At 45.6% G+C, this 26,800-nt stretch overlaps 1 protein-coding gene across 1 annotated transcript in view; it reads left to right on the top strand.

Annotated features, from left to right (window-relative positions):
• Positions 1–26,800, top strand: part of INVS (inversin) — a 481,353-nt gene that overhangs the window by 276,298 nt on the left and 178,255 nt on the right. The window lies entirely within an intron of this gene.

Here is a 26,800-nt window from a genome sequence, read left to right as displayed (position 1 = left end):
GGAGTGGCCCCCGATGTGCGTCATGACGCACAAAAACGTACTCCGCTATGCGAAGCGCTGGGGGGACGTAGGACTGGGGGTCACCGTGGTGGGACGTTGGCACGGGGGCAAACCGTCGGGCGGCCTCCTGGAGGTCCGAGCGCTGGTGAGCTGCGGACCAGGGACTGGTAGCGTCGGGCACGAATTCGCCCGGGACGCGTAGCGCCTGGCCGTAGACAAGCTCGGCGGTGGATGCCCGGAGGTCCTCCTTGGGGGCCGTGCAGAGGCCCAAAAGGACCCACGGCAGCCGGTCGGCCCAACCGCCGTCCTGAAGGCCGGCCATGAGCGCGGCCTTCATGGAGTGGTGGAATCGCTCGCACAACCCGTTGGCTTGGGGGTGGTAGGCCGTAGTACGGTGGAGCTTGACCCCCAGGTTGCGGGCGACCGCGCCCCACAGCTCAGAGGTGAACTGCGGTCCGCGGTCCGACGAGATGTCCGCCGGTGCGCCGAAGCGGGCGACCCAAGTGGCGATGAAAGACTGCGCCACGTCGGTGGTGGTGGTGGAGACGAGGGGAACGGCCTCCGGCCACCTGGTGGTCCTGTCCACCATGGTGAGCAGGTGTGTGAACCCCCGTGATGGGGGGAGGGGGCCCACCAGGTCCACGTTGACGTGGTCGAAACGTCGTTCGGGCACGGTGAAAGGTGCCAGCGGGGCCTAGGTGTGTCGGTGGACCATGGCCTTTTGGCAGGCTGTGCAGGTGCTGGTCCAATCGCGGACGTCCCGTCGAAGGCCGTGCCAGACGAATCGCGCCGACACCAGCTTCTGGGAAGCTTTCCGGCCCGGGTGGGAAAGGCCGTGGAGGGAGGCGAAGATGCGGCGTTGCCAGGTAACGGGCACGATGGGGCGAGGCTGGCCTTGGGAGACTTCGCAGAGCAGGACAGTGTCCGCGAAGGGGATGTCGGCCAGGCGGAGGCCCGTGTCCGCCGCCCGGAGGGCTTGCACCGTGGTGTCGGTGGTTTGGTCCGCCGCCATAAGCACGAAGTCCACGCCAAGGTGGACCGCATTCGCGCTGGCCCAAGAAAGACAGTCGGCCACGGCGTTGTCTTTGCCGGCGACGTGCCGGATGTCCGTGGTAAACTCCGACACGGCGGAGAGGTGGCGCTGTTGGCGGGCCGACCACGGCTCCGTGACCTTGGCCATTGCGTAAACCAATGGCTTGTGGTCGACGAACGCCGTGAAGGGTTGGCCCTCCAGGAGGTGGCGGAAATGGCGAATGGCCAGGTGTAGACCGAGGAGCTCACGGTCAAACGTGCTATATTTGAGCTCATTCGGCCGGAGCTGCCGGCTGAAAAAGGCGAGTGGCTGCCAAACCCCGTTCACCCATTGCTCATGTACGGCGCCCACCGCGTAGTCGGAGGCATCCGTGGTGAGGGCGATGGGAGCGTTGAGCACCGGGTGAGCGAGCAGTGTTGCGTCGGCGAGGGCCCGCTTTGAGCTTTTGAAGGCCGCGTCAATTGCTGCGGACCAGACGATGTCGTGCTTGGCCGGCTTGCCCCGGAGGGCTTCGTAGAGGGGCCGCATGAGTTGAGCAGCACGGGGCATGAAGCGGTGATAGAAATTCACCATTCCCAGGAATTCCTGCAGGGCCTTTATGGAGCGGGGATGCGGAAACGTGGTGATGGCCTCGACCTTGGTTGGCAGCGGCACGGCCCCGTTCTTGGTGATGTGGTGGCCCAAAAAATCAACGGCCGTCGTGCCGAAGTGGCATTTGGCCGGGTTGACGATGACGCCGTGCTTGCTGAGGCGCCCGAACAGTGTTCGGAGGTGGAGGAGGTGCTCGGCCCGGGACGTGCTGGCGACGATGATGTCGTCCAGGTAAACGAAGAGGAACGGCAGGTCACGCAGCACGCCGTCCATCAAGCGCTGGAACGCCTGAGCCGCATTCTTGAGGCCAAATGGCATCCGCAGGAATTCGAACAAGCCGAACGGCGTGATGACGGCCGTTTTAGGGACGTCGGCCGCCCTGACAGGTACCTGGTGATATCCCCGTATGAGATCGATTTTTGAAAAAATGACCCGTCCTGCCAGACGGGCGGAGAAGTCTTGGATGTGCGGGATCGGATACCTGTCGGGGGTGGTAGCGTCGTTAAGGCGGCGGTAGTCACCACATGGGCGCCAGCCGCCCCCTGGTTTTGGGACGATGTGTAGTGGCGAAGCCCACGCGCTATCGGAGCGCCGCATGATGCCGAGGTGTTCCAAAGCGTCGAACTCGGCTTTGGCCACGGCGAGCTTGGCTGGGTCGAGGCGGCGGGCTCTGGCATAGACCGGCGGGCCCGTGGTTGGTATGTGGTGCTCGATCCCATGTCGTACTGCGACGGCCGAAAACGTCGGCCGCGTGAGGGCCGGGAACTCCGTGAGCAGGCGAACAAACTCGTTCGCCGCCGGGAGGGCGCATGCCAGCTCGGTCGGAGCGGAGCTGCTCAATGTGCATACCAGGGAGCTGAAGGTCTCGGCGTTGATGAGGCGACGCCGTTGGACGTCCACCAGCAGTCAGTGTGCGCAGAGGAAGTCGGTGCCTAGCAGAGCCATGGGCACGCTTGCGGTTACAAAAGTCCAATTAAAGCATTGGCCGCCGAAGCAGAGGGTGACATTGCGCGGGCCGAAGGTGCGGATGGCCGATCCGTTGGCCGCAACCAAGGAGGGGCCGTAAGCCACGGACTGCCTGTCCTGATCGGAGGTGGGTATGACGCTCAGTTGGGCGCCGGTGTCGCACAGGAAGCGCCGTCCGGACGCTTTGTCCGTGATGAAAAGTAAGTTGCCCGTGTGGCCGGCACTCATGGCTGGTAATGAACGCCGGCCCGGCATTTCCCGGCCTGCCGAAGGTGCACGGGGGTCGGCATGTCCGGGCCTTCTGTCCGAACCTGGCATGATAGTAACACCACGCTTGGTCAGGTGGAGGCCCCGGTCGTCGTGCTGGAGGTGGCCGGCTCGGCGTAGCGGCCGCCAATTGCGTCGGCAGTTCGTTCGTCGACCGTGCCGGGTGCTCGGGCGCCATGGGCGTTGCGTCGGACGGTGGTGGGCCCCAGGTCGCTGCTGCAATGCGTTGGCCTGCCGCGGAGATCTTGTCGGCTTCCCTGGCGAGGGCGCGGGGATCCGTGATCGTCGTGCTCGCCAGGGCGAGGCGTACCGGGCTAGGCAGCTGACGCAGGAACAGCTCCCGGAACAGGAATGCCGGAGAGTGCTCGCCGAGCAGCGAAAGCATGTAGTCCATTCGCTCAGACGGGCGCGTGTCGCCGAGCTCGGGCAGGTAGAGCAGGCGCCGTGCGCGTTCCGCCGATGAGAGGGCAAAAGCGTCGAGGAGGAGCTTTTTAATCGCGCCGTATTTGTCAGCGGCTGGCGGGCTCTCGAGGAGGCTCAGGGCGCGGGCCGCAGTGGCTGAGCCGAGTGCTGCTACCACATGGTGGAAGCGGGTGTCGTCGGCCGTGATGCCTCGCAGGGCGAACAGGGAGTCCGCCTGGGCAAACCAAACCGCCGCGTGAGCCTCCCAGAAGGTAGGCAGTTTGAGGGCAACTGCCGTGTCCATGTCGGTAGGTCACCAATGTAGGAGCTGTGCTCCCACGTAATCGGAAGAATGGACGCGACAAAAAGCTGCAATTCGTCCGAGTTTCTTTATTGAAACAAAACAACTCGGGTACTCTGAAAAGCCCGTTTATCGGGCAGCAATATATATACACATTATCCCGGAGCGTTTGCCCGGGAAAGGTGAGAGGGGGCGTGGCCGGGCGTCCCGGACGAGGCCTGGCAAGTTGAGAGCGGGCCTGCCCGGGCGGCCTGGACGAGCCCGGCATGGTGATCGCTCCGCGTCCTTGGTAGGTGCAAGGCGATTGTGTAAACCCAGCGGTAGCCGCTACAATACTCGTAAAAGCATATTTCATGTCATTGTGTATGAGCAGATTAGGATTGCACACTATATATTTGTATTATGTGCATGGAGGGAAAGAAAACCACAAATGTGGCTTGCTCATTACCAATGGCATTAAACAAAGAAAAATAAATTTTGCTCACTCACTACACAGAGCAACCCCCAAATATTCCTGCAGGTCGCACAAGATCTGCCTGCAACCCTCTTATGGTTAAACTGCCAAAATCAAGACTCTCTGCTCACCTTCACTCCTTCATTCCTCTTTTCTCCCACCTCTGGAACAAACTCTCTCACTCACTTCAATCCCACTCCACCCTCCAAGTCTTTAAAACAGCTGTTCACCACCATCTCTTCTCTTCCCCAATCCAAAACCTTTATCTTTTCTACCCCCGCTAATTTCACCCCAAATCCACTTTTTTGAGGTGACTTTTGTCTTCTTTCCTGGAAGTCTTTGGTGTCCTTCCGTTTTATACCTATCCTGCCTCCCCCCCAGGCCCTCTCCCTCCAAAAACATTTCCCGATGTCCCTGCTCTCAAATGTTGTGTTTGTGTGCTTCCTCCCCTTCTCTCCCCATCTTTGTCGACCGCTCCCCTTTTTATATACTTTGTTTGCTTGTTTGTTTGATTTGTTTGTTTGATAAATGTTAGCTCTTTCACGAGCCTCGACTCTGTACACAAAAAAAAAAAAAAAAATGTAGATTTGACAATATAAATGAGTACAGTATTTATATTTGATCTAAGTTGCTCACCTGGAGTCAAGTCTTAAGGATTGAGTTTCAAATCAATTCCCAAGATGAGTCTTCAGTCTCAAATGATGACTCTTGAAGCAACCCTCAAGTTACCTTAACTTTTACTTTTTTGTGGAGCAATCTGAAAATGTCACCCTACCTTGTGGTTTTTCTGTCATATCAATCTGTTTTTCTCTCCTTTTTTTTCTTTACAAAGGTAGTAGGAAATACACTGGCAGTGTGCTAGTAACGCAACATGTGAGCACAACAAGGGGATGAATGAACAGGACGAGGTAGGAGAAGAGAAAAGGAAACAGAGCAACCTGAAAATAGACGGAGAGAGGTAAAGGGAGTTGTTTTTGTTTTTTTTGTATACAGAATCGAGGCTCGTGTAAGAGCTAACACATTGAACATGAAAACATGCACAAACACATAAAACATGCAATGAAGGGAGTGGGAGACAAGAGGGGAAGAGAGAGGGAAGCGCACAAGCACAACAATAGTATAGAAAAGGGACGTCGGTAGATCTGTGGAAGGGGGAGGGCTGGGGAGGAAGGAGGGGTAGACGGTATAAATCAAATGAACACGACTAGGAATTTCACTACTAGGAATTTCAGGAAAGAAGTTGGGGATTGAAAGAGGCACATTTGGGGTGTTTTAATGGGGGTAGAAAAGATCAAGGTTTTGAATGGGGGAAGATAAGAGATGGTGGTGAACAGCTGTTTTAAAGACCTGGAGGGAGGAGAGGGATTAAAGAGAGTGTGGGAGTTTTTTCAGAGGTGGGAGAAAAGAGGAATGAAAGAGTGAAGGTGAGCAGAGAGCCTAGATTTTGGCAGTTTCACCAGAAGGGGAGGTTGGTAGAAAAGATCACAAGTAAGCAGGCCCATAGCTAGCCGGAGAATCGGGGAGGGTGGGTGGTCAGATAAAGATAAAGTCAGATAAAGTTGTTGCCGGTCAGATAAACTTTCACCCCCTTATAATGGAGGTGATGTGATGTATTTAAGATATGTGGACTCCAATGATAAAAAGCAGAGTCAAAATCCTCTGAAAAAAAAACAAAAAAAAACACCACCCTTGATACCTTTTACAGTTTACACCACTTAGATATCACATTCAATTAGGCTTTCTCGGTTTAATAGGTTTTATACCTGAGACCATGGGCCATTCCATTTTAATGGTCTCTCTCCTCAATCCATTTGAAAGGCTCAAGGATTTTTCTCATGCTAACGTCGTTTGTTATTTTTGGTTGGCCAGATTCTAGAGGGGCCCAAAATGATACCTATCGGTATACCGAAGCGATACCTTACCCATCTAAAGCATAGTATTAGTACAAGGCCCATCAGAATCATCCACAGAGGGTAGAGAGCAAAGAAATATAGGGCAGAATGAGGTGGTTTTGACCTCTTTGTTCACCGGACACAAGCCGTCATACGCCAAGGGATGGATGGGTAAAAAGGAGTACTGCTTGGCGTTCAAGGTGCGTATTGTAGAGGTGTGGGTGAGGTGTGGTGAGGGATGCGGGTGAGGTGTCAGGAGGAAACTGGAAAGAGGTGTGTATATATAGGTCCAACTCTGTAAAGAACAGTTAACCTTTGTCCAAAGTAGACAATTTGAAGAAAGAGAGAGAAGAACGTGTGAGGGGACAGACTTACTTAACCGTGTGAGATGAGCAATTTAGTGTGTGTGTGTGTGTGTGTGTGTGTGTGTGTGTGTGTGTGTGTGTGTGTGTGTGTGTGTGTGTGTGTGTGTGTGTGTATGTGTGTGTGTCTGTATGTGAAAACAGGGTAAACAAGGGAATTTCTCTTGATAAAGGCTAGTGGAGGCCCAGTGCACGCCGGGTTGCTGACCGAAACGTTGAGTTTTTAAGACAAAGCTATAGGTTGTAGAACGGTAAAATGGACACACATACACACACACATATATAGATATATATACACGAAGCAGAACATTAATTTTGTGAGGATACCTCAAATAGTTTGAAGCGACAGCTGCTGGAAAATGCCTCTAAAATTTGATGTATTTAATGGCCTTGGGGTACGCTGACCTCTGGAGGCACATTTGCAAAATATTTTGGAGTTGACTGTTTAGATTTTTGAGTTTAACTTGAAACCTGTCTCAGTAAAATAAACCAAAACAATTAAATTTGGATATGGTTAGGAGGGACCATGAGTCCAATTCACTTGAACTGTCTTGGATATGAATGTAAAGTAGTTGTTTTTAACAGTAAAACAAGGTTTTAAAGACTTTTAAAGTCTGATAGAGCTGACACTTGTCCTGATTACAGAAACACTCGAGGCACGATATCCCGAACCAATATCGACATTTCATTTCAACTTTTTTCTCTACAAGATCAAGGCTCATGGAGGAGTGAGGTCACGAATGGTAAAATGGTAATGAACTGATAGTGGGGCAATATTTTGATACAAGCCAGGGAATAAATGAACAGGAAAGGAGACAGGAAGGGAGGAAACACATTAAGCTGAAAGTAAGATGTTTGGGTTCGCTCGACTTCATAAGAGTATAAAAGATCAGGGGTAGTGCTGCGGGGTGACATGACATAATAGTGCACTGTGTGCTTGAAACCCTGTGCAGAAGACTGTGGTTGAACTGTCCCCAGAAGGCAGTTACACAAACTGGAGAATAGAGGAACAAAAGAGTGGAGGTATATTGCTGTATATTTGGATTGCTGGAGTTCAATGAGGAGGGAGTTACTGGTAGAATCATGCGCATCCTCAACTATCTGTGATATCAGAGGGCTGAGGGAGAAGAGAGAGCTAGAATATGGAATAACAGAGAGCTGAATAACAGTGCTAGAAAACACTGACCTGCCCATCTGCGATATCACACGCCAATTAAATAAATACATAGTGAGCAGTAAGCTTGGACTATTGATGACTCCAATAAACGTTCTTTTAATCATGAAAAAATGCTTGTTGCAAAGCCTATGTAAAGTATTAAGAATACAACTAGTCTAATTAAGAAGAACGATGATGGTGGCACAGAAATGACATTCACACACAGTTTTCCTGATGAGTCATAATTAGCATTTCTTTGAACAGATGATCGAGTTCAAATATGGAAAACACTTGACAAATTGCTTGTCCCTTATGTAAGGTTCCACCATCTATGGCTGTTCTTCATGGAGGTCTAATGTAGGGAATGTTTTCTGGTTTTGGAATTCGTTTTGTCATTTTTCTGGATGGCAAAATGACTCCTATAGCTTATTCAACCATTGCCATTGATAAAGTCCATTGCCATTTCCGACATAAGGATAATCAGTCTCCGCAAAGATGACTGCATCATCTGCGTAATCAAGATCAGAGATCTTAGCATTCCCAAACGATGCATTGCAGCTGGATGACTCCGACATCATCGTATAATTCAGGCAAAGAAGCCCTGAAACGTCTGAGGGCCAGTACACGCCCATCAAGAACTCTCCATTAGCAACTGTAAATAAGTCAAAGATGGAATCACCACACTTCAAGCACTTTCAGTACCAGAGTATAGTTCAGAAATCGGATTGATCCATTTTTATGGTACCTCGCGTAGACCTTGAATCCTCCAGAGGAAATCCCAATTAACTGAATCAAACACTTTGCGGAGATCAACATAGGCTGCAAGTCTATCCCTGCTGGAACTTTCACCTGCTTTTGGTGAGGACCCAAAGAACAAGGATATGATCAATCATTGACCTCTTTAGTGTAAAACAAGACTGCTCTGGGTGCTGATACTCAAGCAGATGGTGGCCAACCCTATCAATAATTATCCGAGCAAAGACCTTTCCCAGCACTGAGAACACCGACACCCCTCAGTAGTTGTTGCAATCCTGTCGATCACCCCTTCCTTTTCCAGATAGGGACAACAAGGCCCATCTTTTAATCAGTTGGGATGATGTCTGTGCTCCAAACAGAGCACCTGCATCCAATGACAGGAGCACAGCATTTCCACCAGCTTTAAGAAGCTCAGCATTGATGCCACAAATCTCAGGAGATTTGCCCCTTTGAACTGGTTCACCACAGCCTGTTTCCACATACGAAGGTGGTTCACAGTTGATTGGAGGGTCAGAAATAGGGATAGTAACATCCCTGACATCCAACTCAATAACTGGTGGGTCAGCCAGATACAGCCACCGAAATTAACCGGCCCAGTGACCCTTCATTACAGACTTCTTTATCAAGATCTCAACACCCTCAACTCTAACTGCAGTACACCGAGGGACAAGCTTGGAGTAATGCAATGCATGTATTCCTCGATAAGCAGAATGAGAATCACTTGACCACAGGTGATGCTCTACCCTCTCACAGATTCTTGGCAGATCGGCCTCCTTGTCTGCCATCAGTGAACGTACAGTTTTACTCCTCAGCTTCTTGAACAGCTCAAATCTGCCATTAAGCCTGTCTCTGCGACTCTGGTCAATGGTTTCCAGAGTCCCTTGTGAAACAAAGTTATTTTTCGCCTGATGGTGGATCCCAAGACAACCACCAGCAACATCAAGAATGGTAGTCTTGAAGGTGCTCCACAACTCTTCAGGATCTCCTGAAAAACCCAGACTCGCTAGAGCTACCCTCTCATCCTTGAGCTTGCCAACATCTGGCCTAGGCTGGGATGATAGCTGGGATGATAGATGATAGCTCTTGGATTTAAGCTGCAACTTTAGAGTTGCTGCAACAAGCCTGTGGTCAGTATTGAGGAACTGAGCATTCTGGTAGACCCTGCAGTACTGGAGCATCCTCCAGCGACCATCAACAAGCACATGGTCGATCTCCTTTGCCATATTGCTTGGGAATGTGAAATAAAGGACAGGTAAACTTGATGGTACATCTACCTTTTTCCATCTCATTCCTTTTCCAAGTATAATGTTAATAAACTTTTACATAGTAAACCCTGTTTGTTCATGTTGAATTATCAAATTGAGAGGCTATACCTAAATGTTATCATCATCATCATCATCATCAATCGACATAGGCATAAGCCCGTGGTCGCCTCCTCAAATTGTACAACACCGGAACCACTTCAGCCGCTTTCCACATTACCCGTCTTTACGGCGCTGCCGATTTAAATGTGATCTTTCCAAATGTGATCAGATCTTCATGCAAGTTATAATAATAGATAAAGAGAGCCTGATTAAACAAATAGCACACACAAAAAATCTACTTTTTCATTTGTTTATTGAGCAAAATGATCTAACGTTCAATTTATTTGTCGGAAAACGTTTGTGAACCTTTACATTCAGTAACTATTGGCACCCCCTTCAGCAGCAATAACTACGACCGAACAACAACAACACAACATGCATTTTAAAAGGCCATTTTCCCTGCTAGAGTGGGGGTTAGCCTTGCGGTCCCCATGACAATCTTCTCCATTTTGCCCTATTTTCTGCATCTCTCCTTGTTAACCCCCTTGCCCGCATTTCTTCTTCCACCATCTTTAGCCAAGTCTTTCTCGGTCTTCCCCGTCTTCTACTTCCTTCTACATTCATTTCCATCACTCTTCTCAACCAGTCACTTTCATCCTTCCTCAACACATGACCAAACCATCTCAACCTGTTCCTCTTCACAGCATCAATCACAGGCTCTATTCCCATCATCTTTCGCAATTCATCATTTGTCTTCCTCTCTCTCAACGATACTCCGCACATCCGTCGAACCATTCGCATTTCCACCCTTTCCAACCTTCGTTGCTGCTCTACGTTCATTACCCATGTCTCGCTCCCATAAATCATAACACTTCTCACACATGCAGCATACACCTTTCCCTTCAGCTTCAACGACACTCCCCTCATCATCAGCACGCCACTCAATTCCCGAAACTTCTTCCACGCACATCTCACTCGAGCAACCGTTGCCGAGTCTGATCCACCTTCTCCATTCAGCATGTCTCTGAGGTAGCAAAATGTTTTCACACTTTCCAGCTTCACACCGTCTCCAAGATCCAACTCAACATTTCCTCCATCTGCAGCTCCCTCTGTGCACACCTTACATTTGAATGTAGCTGCCACACTGGTTAATGACCCTCTCAGACCACTACATTTTTGATGAACCCACTCAGTGCACATTGTACACTGAATGGAGTTCACTCCGCCACCCTTCCTACACACAGCACAGGGCCACTTCCTAGTTCTTTCCACCTCACCACATGCTTTACCACTTGCCATCACCTTCGTCTTTCCGATATTCACCTTCAGACCTTTTGTCTCCATACATTCCTTCCACGTGTTCATCTTTTCCTTCAGTCCATCCATACTTTCCGCAACTACGACCGAACACTAACTGTAACTCTTGATCAGTCCTGCACATGAGCTTGGAAGAATTTTGGCCTATTCCTCATTACAGAACTGCTTCAACTCGGATATTTGGGGACTTTCTTGCATGAACTGCTCGCTTAAGGTTCTGCCACAACATTTAAATTGGGTTTAGGTCTGGACTTTGACTGGGCCATTCCAGAATGCAAAATCTCTTCTGCTTCAGCCATTCTGTTGTAGATTTACTTGTGTGTTTAGGATCGTTGTCTTGCTGCATGACCCACTTTCTGTTAAGCTTCAGCTCACTGATGGATGCCCTGACATTCTCCTGAAGAATTTGCTGGTACAATCTAGAATTCATGGTTCTGTCAATAATGGCAAGCCATCTGGGTCCTGAGGTGGCAAATCAGCCCCAAACCATGATACTCCCACCACCATGCTTCCTTTCCACTTTCGACTCATCTGTCCAAATAACTCATTCTTCCAATAACCTTCAGGATCACCCAGGTGGGCTTTGGTAAACTTGAGATGGGTGGCAATGTTCTTCTTGGAGAACAGTGGCTTCCTCCATGCTATCCCCCCATGCACACCATTCTTGTTCAGTGTTTTCCTTCTGGTGGATTCATGAACACTGACATTAACCAATGCAAGAGAGGTCTGCAGATCCTTAGACGTTAGCCTGCGGTTCTTTGTGACCTCCTGGATTATTTTACACCTTCCTCTTAGAGTGATTTTCGTTGGACGACCGCTCCTGGAAAGAGTAACAATTTGGTTTGAAGTTCCTACATTTGTACACTATCTGCCTGACAGTGGATTGGTGGTGCCAAACATCTTTAAAATTGGTTTTGCAACCCTTTACAGACCAATGATCATCAACAACTCTTTTTCTGAGGTCCTCAGAAATCTCTTTTGATCAGGGCATGACACGCTTCCATAAATGTGTGTGGTGAAGCCCAGACTAATGGTGACGAGGAAAGTTCATGGTTTTTTTTATATAGGGCAGGGCCACCCAAACTCACTCCTGATTGTCATCCCATTGATTGAAACACTTGACTATAATTACCGCTTTAATTGAGCTGATTAACCGAGAAGTTCACATCCTTTTTCTGGCAAAGAAATTGAATGTTAGATCATTTTGCTCAATAAATAAATAAATAAGTCGATTTTTTTTTTTTGCGTGTAATATTTGTTTAATCAGGTTCTTTAATCAGATGAAGATCTGATCACATGATAGGTCAAATTTATGCAGATATACAGAAAATTCAAAAGGGCTCACACCTCCTTTTCTCACCACGGTATCATAGAGCTTTACCAAAAGTCTTCTTTGCTTTCATCTATTATAATATATTCACAATCCTCATCAGAAATTCCATTATATAACAACACATATACTATCTCACACGACCAGTGAATTAATGCATACTTGCCTTGCAGTGAACACACACACACACACACACACACACACACACATACACACACACACACACACACACACACACACACACACACACACACACACACACACACACACTTTCTGCATTACAACTTCCTGTTCATTACTTTTAAGGAGGATCAGTTTTGTAAGGAGATATGAAATCTCTTTTGTTTGAGGCAGAATACGGTGCAGATGGATTTGAAAGATGTCTTTGTCATAGACGAACATCTTGGGCAAAGGCTGCACAAGAGAACAATGCAGTGGTCTTTTTTTTCCTCCCACTCAGTAATATATGCAGAGAGTGAAAAATATATCTGGGCAGTTATCAAAACAAAAGACCACTTGCACCTGTGGAATTGAGAAGTAACCTCTGGCATTTCTCAGTATGATAAAGAGAACCTCGGTTGATCGGATACACTGTGAATAGAAACCACTGGGCCTGGACATTTAATTGCCGATAATTGCACACTGAATACACAAAGATTACTTTCTGGTAATTGTTGGAGTGTTCTGCATTAACATGGCTACAAAAAATACCCAAGCATAAGAATGACCAAATTATGTTTTTTATTTATAATAATGTGCTTAAAAAGTACATACAGTGTGTATATATATGTATATACAGTCAGGTGAAAAAGTAAGTACACCCCATGTAAAGTTTTGACTTTTTCAACATATTTCAACATACAGCAATTTGATTTTCATTTCAACAATATTGATAGATAAAGGTGATATAATATAACAAATATCATGAAACATTTACATTTTGTAGTCCATTGTATAATTTAAATAAACATAAATGCAAATTTCGCATGTGGAAAAAGTAAGTACACCCCAACATTTATCACTACTTCAAATACCTAAAATTAGAATCAGGTGCACCAGCTCAGGTGCAAATGATTAGAATATCGTTAGAGAGGATCTTGGAGGAACCTGTCTTATTTAAATCTCAGACATTCAGTTTGGTTTGCTCTTTGTTGTTGAAGTGTGCGGCGTCACCATGCCTAGATCAAAAGAGCTCTCTGAGGCCTTCAGAAAGAAGGTTATAGATGCCTCCGAGTCTGGGAAGGGATTTAAAAAGACCTCCAAACAATTTGAAATCAATCATTCGACTGTCCGGAAGATCATCTATAAGTGGAGAAGATTCCAAACAGCTGCCAACTTGTTCAGGCCAGGCCGCCCCAGCAAGTTCAGCCGAGAGCAGACTGCAAGATGCTGAAAGAAGTCTCTAAGAACCACAGAATGTCATCACGGGACCTCCAGGTAGCTCTTGCCACTGTTGATGCCAAAGTGCACGAGTCTACCATTAGAAAGAGGCTGCTCAAATTTGATCTACATGGGAGGTGTGCCAGGTGGAAACCTTTGCTGTCTAGAAAGAACATCAGGGCAAGACTAAAGTTTGCCAATGAACACAGAGGCAAAGACCAGCACTTCTGGAGCAATGTTCTCTGGACAGATGAGTCAACGGTAGAGCTATTTGGCCACAGTACCAGAAGACATGTTTGGCGAAAACCAAAGACAGCATTTGACCACAAGAACCTGATACCAATTGTAAGGCATGGTGGTGGAAATATTATGGTTTGGGGCAGCTTTGCTGCATCAGGGCCTGGGCAGCTCTCCATCATATAATCCACTATGAATTCTTCATTGTACCAGAGGGTGCTTGAGGATAATATGAGGCCATCTGTCAGAAAGTTGAAGCTCAACCGAAGGTGGACCTTGCAACATGACAATGACCCTAAACATACCAGTAAATCCACCAAGGAATGGCTGAAAAGAAAGAAATGGAGGGTTCTGGAATGGCCAAGTCAAAGCCCGGATCTAAATCCCATCGAGATGTTGTGGGAGGATTTGAAACGAGCTGTGCATGCAAGAAACCCCTCAAACATCGCACAGCTGAAAGAATTCTGCATGGAGGAGTGGGCAAAAATTTCTCACAGTCGATGTCAGAGACTGGCAGACAGTAATAAGAAACACCTACTTGAGGTTGTTTCTGCCAAAGGGGGCAATACCACCTATTAGATCCAAAGGTGTGCTTACTTTTTCCACATGCGAAATTTGCATTTATGTTTATTTAAATAATAGAATGGACTACAAAATGTAAATGTTTCATGATATTTGTTATATTATATCACCTTTATCTATCAATATTGCTGAAATGAAGATCAAATAGCTGTATGTTGAAATATGTTGAAAAAGTCAAAACTTTACATGGGGTGTACTTACTTTTTCACGTGACTGTATATACCTGTCAGCAATGGGTGTAGCTGAAACAGCCGAATCCACAAATTAGAAGGGGTGTCCGCATACTTTTGGCCATGTAGTGTATATATATACTGTACATACACATATATATACATATTGTTACGGCCTGGGGTTTGTGGTGTACTACGAGGGGTTAGCCTCCGCTCCATCTGGAACTTACCGGACCCGAGGCTGCCGCGCACGAATAACTTCATACTTTGGCAGGTTGCGAATCAGCAACTACGAACAGCAACTACCAATTGGTCCATCACGCGTTAGCAGGGTCCAATCGTCTGACACCGCTTACCTGTACCACGTGACGGTTTCAATCGGGGAATGTACCCTCCGGCGGTGTACCACTTTCTTTTGTTCCTAGATGTAAATTTAGACTGCCAAGCCATCGTTGGTACACACCGTGCTGATGCTAATTTTGTTACAGCCGATCGCTACCCTTCCAAAGAAAGGACATTCACGGACAGAGGGAAAGGAAACGTTTAACGATTCGATTTATTTACAATTATTTACGGTGCAACTTATCGAGAGGAAAGAAAAAGGGACAAGAGGCAGAAACGTAGCTTATTATATGCCTGATGATGATTACAACAAATAAACACAACATCGGTGCCCAGCACACATTCGTGGGGGAGAGGAGGGGAAACCAACGTTGGGATCCTGTTCCCAAAATGGTTACGATGTTACCACGACCTTGTTGTGTCCATTGCAACGACCTCGTTTTGTCGTCACCAAGAGCACCACGCCGGCAAGATGGCCACCCCCAGCACAAGCAAGAAGAGGCAAAGGTGATCCCCAGCACAAACACGAAGAGGCAAAGGTGATCCCCAGCACGAACATGAGCAGGCAAAAAGCGTCGGGAACTCGGCAGAGTGAGTGCGTCGGGATCCGTGCAGGAAAGAGTGCCATAGACACGTGGAGAGTAAGCATGTCGTGATCTTGTGCAGAAAAATAGTCGAATCATGCACACGTGCAGAGTGCAGAGATTCCGATGAACACTTGCAGAGTGTCCGATGACCACGTGCAGAGTGCAACCGGCAGGCAGAGAGAACCAAGGCCTTTCTATCCTGTAGAGAGAGTCATACAGGTACATGCAGGGAGAACAAAGTCCAGGGCCTTTCTGTCCAGCAGAGAGCGACATGCAGGCACGTGAAGAGAAGACAGAGGGTCTGGCCAAGAGAGGCATGCATACGTGCAGAGGGGGCAGAGAGAGACTGGCCCAAATAAATATATTGAGTGTGCAAGGCCTTTTTGTCATGCCCTCGTGAAGGTGGGGCTGCTGTTCAAGGGTGTCCAGGCTCCCAATTGGTGGAGTTTGTCACTCTGCCCCCACAAGCCCTTTCGAAGTTCCTCAGGCCCTGTTTGGTGGAGTTTGTCATCCTGCCCCCACAAGCCCTTCTCAAAGGGACTTTTACCTGGTGCATCTCTTTGGCCTGTCTGTTGTCCTTCAAGACTTTGAATCAATATCTGAAGATGCAATCTTTGTGCATCTGCCTGGCTTCCCCTTATGAGTGGAGGGCCTGTCTGTCCCTCCCCAACGCATAAGGACATACTAACCCAAAATAAGGGAAATGGACTAAGATAATGTTCTGCTACGAAATAACTATTCTAAGGGACCGGTATGGTGGTTGCCATTATTTCTTAGCAGTTTCCCAAAACTGTATGTATACAGTCATGTGAAAAAGTAAGTACACCCCATGTAAAGTTTTGACTTTTTCAACATATTTCAACATTAGGCTATTTGATGTTCATTTCAACAATATTGATAGATAAAGGTGAAACAATATAACAAATATCATGAAGCATTTACATTTTGTAGTCCATTGTATCATTTAAATAAACATAAATGCAAATTTCGCATGTGGAAAAAGTAAGTACACCCCGACATTTATCACTACTTCAAATACCTAAAATTAGAATTAGGTGCACCAGCTCAGGTGCAAATGATTAAAACATCGTTAGAGAGGATCTTGGAGGAACCTGTCTTATTGAAACATCAGATATTTTGTTTGGTTTGCTCATTGTTGTTGAAGTGTGCGGCGTCACCATGCCTAGATCAAAAGAGCTCTCTGAGGCCTTCAGATAGAAGGTTATAGATGCCTACGTGTCTGGGAAGGGATTTAAAAAGATCTCCAAACAATTTTGAATCAATCATTCGACTCTCCGGAAGATCATCTACAAGTGGAGAAGATACCAAACAACTGCCAACTTGTTCAGGCCAGGCCGCCCCAGCAAGTTCAGCCCGAGTGCAGACCGCAAGATGCTGAAAGAAGTCTTTAAGAACCCCAGAATGTCATCACGGGACCTACAGGTAACTCTTACCACTGTTGATGTCAAAGTGCACGAGTCTACCATTAGAAAGAGGCTGCACAAATTTGATCTACATGGGAGGTGTGCCAGGAGGAAAACTTTGCTGTCCAGAAAGAACATCAGGGCAAGACTAAAGTTTGCCAATGAACACCTCGGCAAAGACCAGCACTTCTGGAACAATGTGCTCTGGACAGATGAGTCAAAGGTAGAGCTATTTGGCCACAGTACCAGAAGACATGTTTGGCGAAAACCAAAGACAGCATTTGACCACAAGAACCTGATACCAACTGTAAAGCATGGTGGTGGAAATATTATAGTTTGGGGCAGCTTTGCTGCATCAGGGCCTGGGCAGCTCTCCATCATATAATCCACTATGAATTCTTCATTGTACCAGAGGGTGCTTGAGGATAATGTGAGGCCATCTGTCAGAAAGTTGAAGCTCAACCAAAAGTGGACCTTGCAACATGACAATGACCCTAAACATACCAGTAAATCCACTAAGGAATGGCTGAAAAGAAAGAAATGGAGGGTTCTGGAATGGCCAAGTCAAAGCCTGGATCTAAATCCCATTGAGATGTTGTGGGGGGATTTGAAATGAGCTGTGCATGCAAGAAACCCCTCAAACATCGCACAGCTGAAAGAATTCTGCATGGAGGAGTGGGCAAAAATTTCTCCCAGTCGATGTCAGAGACTGGTAGACAGTTATAAGAAACGCCTACTTCAGGTTGTTTCTGCCAAAGGGGGCAAAGCCAAAGACTCCTATTAGAGCCAAGGGTGTACTTACTTTTTCCACATGCGAAATTTGCATTTATGTTTATTTAAGTTATACAATGGACTACAAAATGTAAACGTTTCATGATATTTGTTGTATTATATCACCGTTATCTATCAATATTGTTGAAATGAAGATCAAATAGCTGTATGTTGAAATATGTTGAAAAAGTCAAATCTTTACACGGGGTGTACTTACTTTTTCACGTGACTGTATAGTGTGTGTGTGTATATATATATATATATATATATATATATATATATATATATATATATATATATATATATATCACACAATGCCTATAGAAAGTATACACCCCCTTTCAAATTTTTCACCTTTTGTTGCCTTTTGGCCTGGTATTAAAATGCATTAACTCAGGGTTTTCCGCCTTTATTTACACACTGTAACCCACAACTTCCAGTGAAAAAAAATTCTAAGAATTTTAGAAAATTTATTTAAAAAATACAAAACTATAATATGTTGGTTGGATAAGTGTCCAGTTCCCTTGTAATTACAATTGTAAATTAGCTCAGGTGTAACCAAACACCTTCAAAATCACACACCAAGTTAATTGGCCCTCTACCTGTTTTACATTGTAGTGATTCTCATTATTTCAGAATCAAATCAGCTGTTCTCGTTCGGTTTTCTTGCTGGGTAGCGCATTTCACAGCAAAGACTCAACCATGAGCACCAAGGAGCTTTCAAATGTATCCAGGATGAAGTTGCGGAAAGGAACGGATCAGGACCTTGGACAGACCTTGGAGCACAGTCTAGATACTCATTAAGAAGTGGAAGGCGTATGGTACCACCAAGACCCTGCCTAGATCAGGCCGTGCCTCCAAACTGGATGACCAAGCAAGGAGTATGACCATCAGAGAGGCCACAAAGATGCCAATGGCAACTTTGAAAGAGCTATCGGCATTTATGGCAAAGACTGGTCACTCTGTGCATGTGAAAACAATATCCCAAGCATGTCACAAGTCTAGCCTATATGGTAGGGTGGCAAGAAGGAAGCCATTACTCAAAAAGCCCAGCATGAGCCCCGTTTGGGGTACGGTATGCAAAAACCCACTCTGGAGATTCTGAAGCCATGTGGCAAAAAGGTTTGTGGTCTGACTCTTATCCAACCAAGATATTCTAGTTTTACATATTGTTAATTAATGTTCTGAAACTTGTAGAATTTGTTTTTCACTTGAAAGTTGTGGGTTACGATGTGTAAATAAAGGAGAAATGTCTGATTGATGCAATTTAATTCCAGGCTACAAGGCAGCAAAAGGTGAAAAATTTTAAAGGGGGTGTACACTTTCAATAGGCACTGTGTAACACACACACACACACACATATATATATATATATATATATATATATATATATATATATATATATATATTGTTACGGTTTTTAGAACCTTGACATGTAAATTTAGTAGTAAATTCCCTTATAAATAACCCCTGTGTAAATTTCCCCTTAATTGGCTGTTAATTGAAATAATTGCACTTTAGTTAGTCCATGTACAACACATAGCAAATCATAGGCCCTTTTCGTAGTTATGTCTTTATTCTTTGTTTCAGTTAAGGAGCTGTTCCCAATAGTTGAATCTGCGTTGCATCAAACAAATAAGATAGTTCCCTTTCCAAGTTTCCCCCAATCGCCTCTGCCAAGTGCCAGTGACAGTTGGGCTGTTTCGTTGGCATCACATTGTGCCAAAAAGTCCATTGCCCACGAGGCCAGGATCGGAGAAGAAGGGCGTGGCCCCACCTCGTCATAAAAGATGGAGCCAGGGAGCCCTCGTCATCAAAGGTGGAGTCAGCCAGCCTTACCAACCAACCAGAGCTCGGTGGGCATGGCTTGAGAGGGCGTGGCAGGAAAGATCTGGCAAGTTCGAGAGGGTTCCAAGGGGTGATTATAAAACCCTTGGCGCGAGGCCCCCCACGAGGAGGAGGTACGAGAAGCAGTTGAGTGATTCAGCCGAACCAGAGAAGAGAGGTGAGAGGGGGTGCTCGTATTGCAGCAATAGACCGAGACCCTTGGGGCCCTATTGTCGCCGGCTGTTGAGACACGGAGCTGCTGCAGGAAGCCCTGCCGGTGTAAAGCCGAATACGTGGAGTTGCCGGCTCCTCGCTTCCAGCCCGGAGCGGACCTGCTTGCTGTGCCCTGCCAAACCTTCCAGCCCTGTTGTCCCACCTGAACCTTCTCCTTCCAGCCATTCTTTCCTGCCTGCAATTCCCCATTTGTGTACGTGAGTTTGTGCTGTCTGTGTTGTCTGGGATTCCATAATTAAGCTTGTATAAGGATTTGCGCTGTGTCTTCTTCTTCTTCTGTAAATTACTTTCGTTTCTTCCTTTGGTTTCTTTGGTTTTGTACATAATTAATAATAAATACCTGTTCCTCCTTATTCTTTGGTTTTCATTCTCGTCCGATCGTCTTCGTGTTTTCCCTATTGAATATCTGTGGCACGATTTTGGCAGAACCGCTTACAATCGGGTTTAGTCAATTGCTAACGGCTCGGATTCCGGTGCTAAACCGCTCGGCAAATACCATCTTGTCCGGGATTTGAGCGGTACTTGTCTCCCTGTTTTGCGGGGGGATTGATAAAGGTATTCGGGCTAATACCTGGACCAATAACCCTGATCAATCCCACCCCGCAAAAGAGCGTTGCAAGTACCAGGACCGGTCGGACGGCCAGCTTAAAAAGACGAGGGGATTAAACACCCCCCCCTCGGTAAGGGGAGTGCTGTCCCCCGGATCCGTAACAATATATATATATATATATATATGTATATATATATATATATATATATATATATGTATATATATGTATGTATTATTATTATTATTATTATATATACTAGGGCATTGCCCGTACTATATCTATATCTAAAATTATATCCCCCCCCTCTATTTACATGAAATGGTTTGGTCCAAAGCGAACGGCTTGCGAGTACGGTGACAATCCCCCCCCTCTATTTACATGCAATGGTTTGGTCCAAAGCGAACGGCTTGCGAGTACGGTGACAATCCCCCCCCCTCTATTTACATGAAATGGTTTGGTCCAAAGCGAACGGCTTCCGGAGTTTGGTAAAGAAATCGCCATCGCGTGCACAAACGCGCAGGAAAGCGAATGAATCGCAAATTCGTTTTTATTAGTTTTAAAACATAGTTTAACGCCAACATAGTTTGCAAACGTGAAATAAATGAATACGCTCTCAAATGTGCCATCCGAGGCAGAGTGTGTCCGCCACGTTCGGCACACGCGATAGTTCGCTGCTCTCTGATTGGTTGAATCGTTTTTTGGACATAGCTCGGTAAGTAATTGTCCGATTAATATGAAACCTTGAAAAGGCATATCCTCGGGTCCCCAGCAATATACCTGGCAAGTTAAAAGTATATCGGACCCGTGGTTGTCGAGAAACAGCGGTCACAGACAAACGTACAAACGTACAGAGATTACTGGAATTATAGATAGATATATTTAAATATGTATATATAAATATAATATGCATATTATATACTCATCCAGAGGTGTAGAGAGAGGGGGGCGGTCAGGGGGGTCGCATCCTTGGGGCCCGAGCTTGTCCTGCAATTTTTTTTAAACAGTACAGTGAAACCCCTCATCGGATCATCATCATTTCCTCATCGTTACATTAAAACCCAGAAGCTGATTTTGCTTTCCTTGCCGGCTTTCTTGCCGGAAACAAAACAACATTTACTACTGTTAATGGTACAGTTTCAAACTTTAGAGAAAATGGTTATTAACCAGAAATGTGCATTACAAAGAAATAGGTTTGTATCCTCTTTGTCCAAAAAAAATAAAAATTAACCATCTTCTCATGTATTTTTTGCCAATCTTTGGGAGAAATAATGTCAAGGGTGTGAAATGACTCGATCGGTCCAAACGTCCTGTGTGTTTCAATCACCTTTATTTTCGATCATACGGCTTAATAAAAGTGACCATTTGTTTTTAAAAAGTTTTTTGTTTTTCATTAAATAAAGTTCCTTAAAAAGTTATAAAAGAGAGAAAGGGTGGGGGTGGGGCCCGGGCTGGCTCTCCACGTGCCTGTACTCACCAATATATAAACTCTCTCTTCCTTAAAGTCTGATATAGCAATTTTGAAGATTTTTTGTTCCGTGACTTTACATTGTACCGGTAATCAAAATAAAATTGTAATCTATATCCTGTTAGATTGTGTGTTTCAATTTGTTTTGTTATACAACGTAGAAAACCCTTTTTACTGGGTGATTAATAACAGGTAAAAGGGATGAATTTCATGGAGTTTTCATTTTGAGTGACGTCCATGATTTTAAACACTTTTTAGTGTCCTTTTGGCTTCCTTTGGGAACAAACGCTCACATATGAGATTATGCACATATCACTTATTGCTCGGACAAATACATCAGAAGGCATCGGTGTACTTTTCGATGAATTATAGGACAATTGACAATGGACGTATCACTATATAGTTTGCAATATTTAAACCTGGAATCCCAGCATCATGAGCTTTGTTTGCGATTTTTTATAAGCAGAGGCGCCCACCCAAAAGGTGTAGTAATCATACCCTGCTGGTTGATCCTCGAGTTCAAGGTGTGCTGCCCCGGGCATGGAACACGTGACTGGCAAGCATTAAAGCAGCTGAGTGTTGGATCGGGGAAGGGAAAAGCCTCGTCATGCTTGACCACACATCAAAACACGAGGAATATGTAAATTTACCGTGGTAATTAGAAACTCTGTTCCCGTGATATCATCCATGAAACAGATTTATTACATCTGTCCTGCACTGTGCAGTAATCGAGTTAGGATGGCTGAGGCTGCTGTTGAAGCTGGAGATGAATGCCGTCTCGTTGATCTGCCGCCCGTAAAAAGGCTAAGCTTGGGAGCGAGGGTGGATGGGACCAAGAATATAAATACCAATGTGCGGGCTGAAATTTCATGCTTGTTTAATTTTACATACACTGATATAGTGCCAGCACCAGGGGTGCAAAATGTAATTCTTCCTTTTAAGATTGAGACGGTGGTAAAAGAGCAAAACCATTTTACAAAGACCATGCCCTGGTATTCATCTAAATGCTTTACTGTGCAGTAGGAGATGGAAGAGGTGGGGGAGGAGTTGATCGTTTCATAATCTTTTTTTTTTTAACACTCATCGGTTGGTGAGAAGAAGGGAATGGGATACGATTTGCGATGTATTTCAATATAAACCTAAAAGAAAACTGACGGACAATATAGGAGAGAAGAACCACCTTTAGAGGCCATTTTTCCCCGCAGAGCAGGGGTTGGCCTTTTTCGGATCCCGTGACCCCCTTTTTGAAGCGATGTTTTATGGCCGGATGCCCTTCCTGCCGCCAACCCTGTTAGTCGCCTCTTGCGACACACAGGGAATTACCAGTGAACTGGTACTCAATTTGCCGACCTCGGAAGGATGGTATCAGACTGAGTCAACCCCCCTGGTGTTAATTCAACGATCGACCAGGATTTGCACACAGGATCCTCAGATCCCAAGCCAGCACCCTAACTGCTAAGCCAACACCAGGCTAATATAGGAGAAGAACCACCTTCAGATGCCATTTTTTTTCCTTGCAGAGCAGGGGTTGGCCTTTTTCGGGCACCTTGGTCCCCTTTTTGAAGCGATGTTTTATGGCTGGATGCCCTTCCTGCCGCCAACCCTGTTAGTCGCCTTCTTGCGACACACAGGGAATTACCAGTGAACTGGTACTCAATTTGCCGACCTCGGAAGAATGACAGACTAAGTCAACCCCCCTGGTGTTAATTCAGTGATAAACCGCGATTCGAACCCGGGATTACTAGGATCCCAAGCCAGCACCCTAACCGCTAAGCCAACACCAGGCTAATACAGGAAAGAAGAACCACCTTTAGATGCCATTGTTTTCCTTGCAGAGCAGGGGTTGGCCTTTTTCGGATCCCATGGTCCCCTTTTTGAAGCAATATTTTATGGTCGGATGCCCTTCCTGCCACCAACCCTGTTAGTCGCCTCTTGCGACACACAGGGAATTACTAGTGAACTGGTACTCAATTTGCCGACCTCGGAAGGATGACAGGCTGAGTCAACCTGGTGTTAATTCAGCGATAAACCGGGATTATGAACCCAGGATCCTAGGATCCCAAGACGGCACCCGAACCGCTAAGCCAACACCAAGGTAATATAGGAGAGAAGAACCACCTTTAGATGCCATTTTTTTCCTTGCAGAGCAGGGGTTGGCCTTTTTCAGATCCCATGGTCCCCTTTTTGAAGCAATATTTTATGGTCGGATGCCCTTCCTGCTGCCAACCCTGTTAGTCACCTCTTGCGACACACAGGGAATTACTAGTGAACTGGTACTCAATTTGCCGACCTCGGAAGGATGACAGGCTGAGTCAACCTGGTGTTAATTCAGCGATAAACCGGGATTATGAACCCAGGATCCTAGGATCCCAAGCCGGCACCCGAACCGCTAAGCCGACACCAGGCTAATACAGGAGAGAAGGCAGAAGGTATAAATATTCATTTGTCACGTTTCTAATGTCTGTGCGAATAAAACGTTTTCTATATTCGACACAGCTGTAAATAATGCTGCACCAGGATGTATTATTAGCACGAGGAAAGGAAAAACTGGGATTCGATTGTAATGCGAGCTTCTTGAGTGGCTTGTTTGAATTTTGACGTTATTGCAAACTGCTTGCAGAGGGTTATCTCCATGTGTTCAGTTCCCATATGTTACGACCTGCAAAGTGAGGTTGAGAGGTGTCAGGGCCATCTTTCAAACCCCGGTGGGTGCGTGTGTGTGCACCGGTCACATCCGTGCCACGGTCTAGATTGATATCGGTTGTAAAGCTTCTCCATTAAGCACTGCAGTGGAGTATGTTGTTAATAAAGTTATTTAAGACACACTTGAATGCTTTGGCCGTTATGCCAAATGAAGTGCGGCTCGACTACATTTACTTTACTAGAGCGGCGTGAAATTAACAGTACTTCAGGCTTTTGACCTTTGGCCCCTGCCCAGATGAGAAAAATTTCCAGGCCTGTGCACGCGCAGACAGGGCCTCGGGCTGCCAGGGCATGGCTTGGCCGAGCAGGGGGACGTGGAACCGGTGTTGTGTGTACAGCTGTCACAATGCAGAGGCAAAACATCTGGTCATCAGTAGCGAGAAGGCTGAAGTGTTTCTTAATGGTGGGAATAACAATACGGCGATGCATGCATGCTTTCATGCACCACTAGGCCAGAAGGCCTTCCTGCTTTTACTTTATACGGCTTGGCTGTTTTGTCAACACCCTTTTCAAGTGCATTTTTGCTCCTTGTCCACCCAACGTGGTGATGTAACGACATAGACACAGTCAATTAAATGTTTCGACAAACGTGCTGCTTTGTGCATTCTAGATGGGATAATAAACAGGTTCACAAGTTTTCAAGAGTTAAATGTGAAAATTGCATTTTTGTAATGAAAAAGCTTCCTTGTTTGAAGATCTTAATGGGTTTTATATGAATGTGAATTAAAAGGCTGCTTTTGTATAAGGAGTGAAAGAAGCTCTCTAAATGAATGTGTGTTGTCTCTTTAATGATGTAATTTTCACATGTGCGTTGCACATTAATACAGCTGACCTACCTTAACACGTGTACAATGTTCTTATGTACCTAAACTTCGTGTTATTTGAGAGTTGTCTCTGTGTTTCGGTGAATGGATTGGAGAAAAAAATTAGTTTCACAATTGTGTCATTTTTTTATTTTTTTTTCTCTCTTTTAGTATACAATAGTCAGGTTCACGATGTTTTTTCGTTCAAAATCATGGTAGATTAGCAAACCTACATTTTTTTTTTTAGCAAACTTTTTTTTAAAGCAATTTTTAGCATTAGCAAACCTACTATACATTTTTGGAAACGTTATTACATGGAAAATCTGAAAATCAATGTTTACATTTGCCAATTCCGACCAATTTGATTCGACCAATTCGACCATTCGACCAATCGCTTCGATCGACCATTCGACCAATTCGATCGATTCGATTCGATTCGATTCATCGAATTCGATTCGATCGACCATTCGACCAATTCGATTTGCCAATCAATTTGACCGACCTTTGCTTGTGTGGAACGGACTGTGAAAACGATGCGGACTATATTGTCGGATACGACACACAGGACAGTGATGACGAACTCTAAATGGCATATTCTGTAATCGTGTATGTTTGATGCCATTGACTGCCTGTGTATATTTTGTCATTGACTGCCTGTGTAGATGTGAAGTTATACTGACTGCATGTGTATATATGATTTTGCTGACTGCCTGTGTATGTTTGGTGATATGAATTATTGTGACACATTTTCATGTTATTAACTGCCTGTACAAAATGATAACATGTATTTGATTATGCAACTTATCGCGAATATAAAGATAGTATTTTGCAATTCAAAACCTTTGATTCGTGTCTTACCATTCCCCATAGCACTAATTTGATACTTTCATTGGATTCCTTGTCCCTGAAAATATAGGTTTAGTATATTTTAAAAAGTTTTTAGGGTAATTAGAGGCAGAAATAGAACAAAATATGTATTTTACAGTGGCCATTTTGAAAATCCAAAATGGCCGCCATACAGGTATCTCTCCAAATGTAAACATTGATTTTTAGTTTCCTTATGCTATAACCTTTCCAAAAATGTATAGGTTTGCTAATCTACCATGATTTTGAACGAAATATAATTTATTGACAGAGTGAACCTGACTACAAGGTCGAGGCTCGTGTAAGAGCTAACATTGATCACAAAAAAGACAAACTGACACATAAGACATAAAACATATGATAACGGGAGCGGGAGAACAAGATGGAGAGTAGGCACATCGGGGAGATCTGTGGGAGGGAGATGGCTTTGGGAGAGGAGGTATGGGTAGGGGGAGGGGGGTGGGGGGTGGGAGAGGTAAAAAAAAGAAAAGAAAAAAGACGTGGACACTGTTAGGACTTCCAGGAAAGAAGTCGGTATTTCAAAAAAGTGGATGTGGGGTGAATTAACGGGGGTAGAAAAGATTAAGGTTTTGGATGGGGGAAGATAAGAGATGGTGGTGGACAGCTGTTTTAAAGTGGTGGACAGCAGTCCTTATTAATTTGAAGTTTATATCAGTTTCTCCTTCCGCTGTTAGTCTCATCTTACCTCCTCGTTAAATCATTAACAAA

The sequence above is a fragment of the Myxine glutinosa genome, chromosome 7 (assembly GCF_964187855.1).
Source record: "Myxine glutinosa chromosome 7, kmMyxGlut1.1, whole genome shotgun sequence".
In the NCBI taxonomy this organism is placed as follows: Eukaryota; Metazoa; Chordata; class Myxini; order Myxiniformes; family Myxinidae; genus Myxine; species Myxine glutinosa.
The sequence above is the reverse complement of the archived record's forward strand: the minus strand, read 5'-3'. Positions and strand labels throughout refer to the sequence as shown.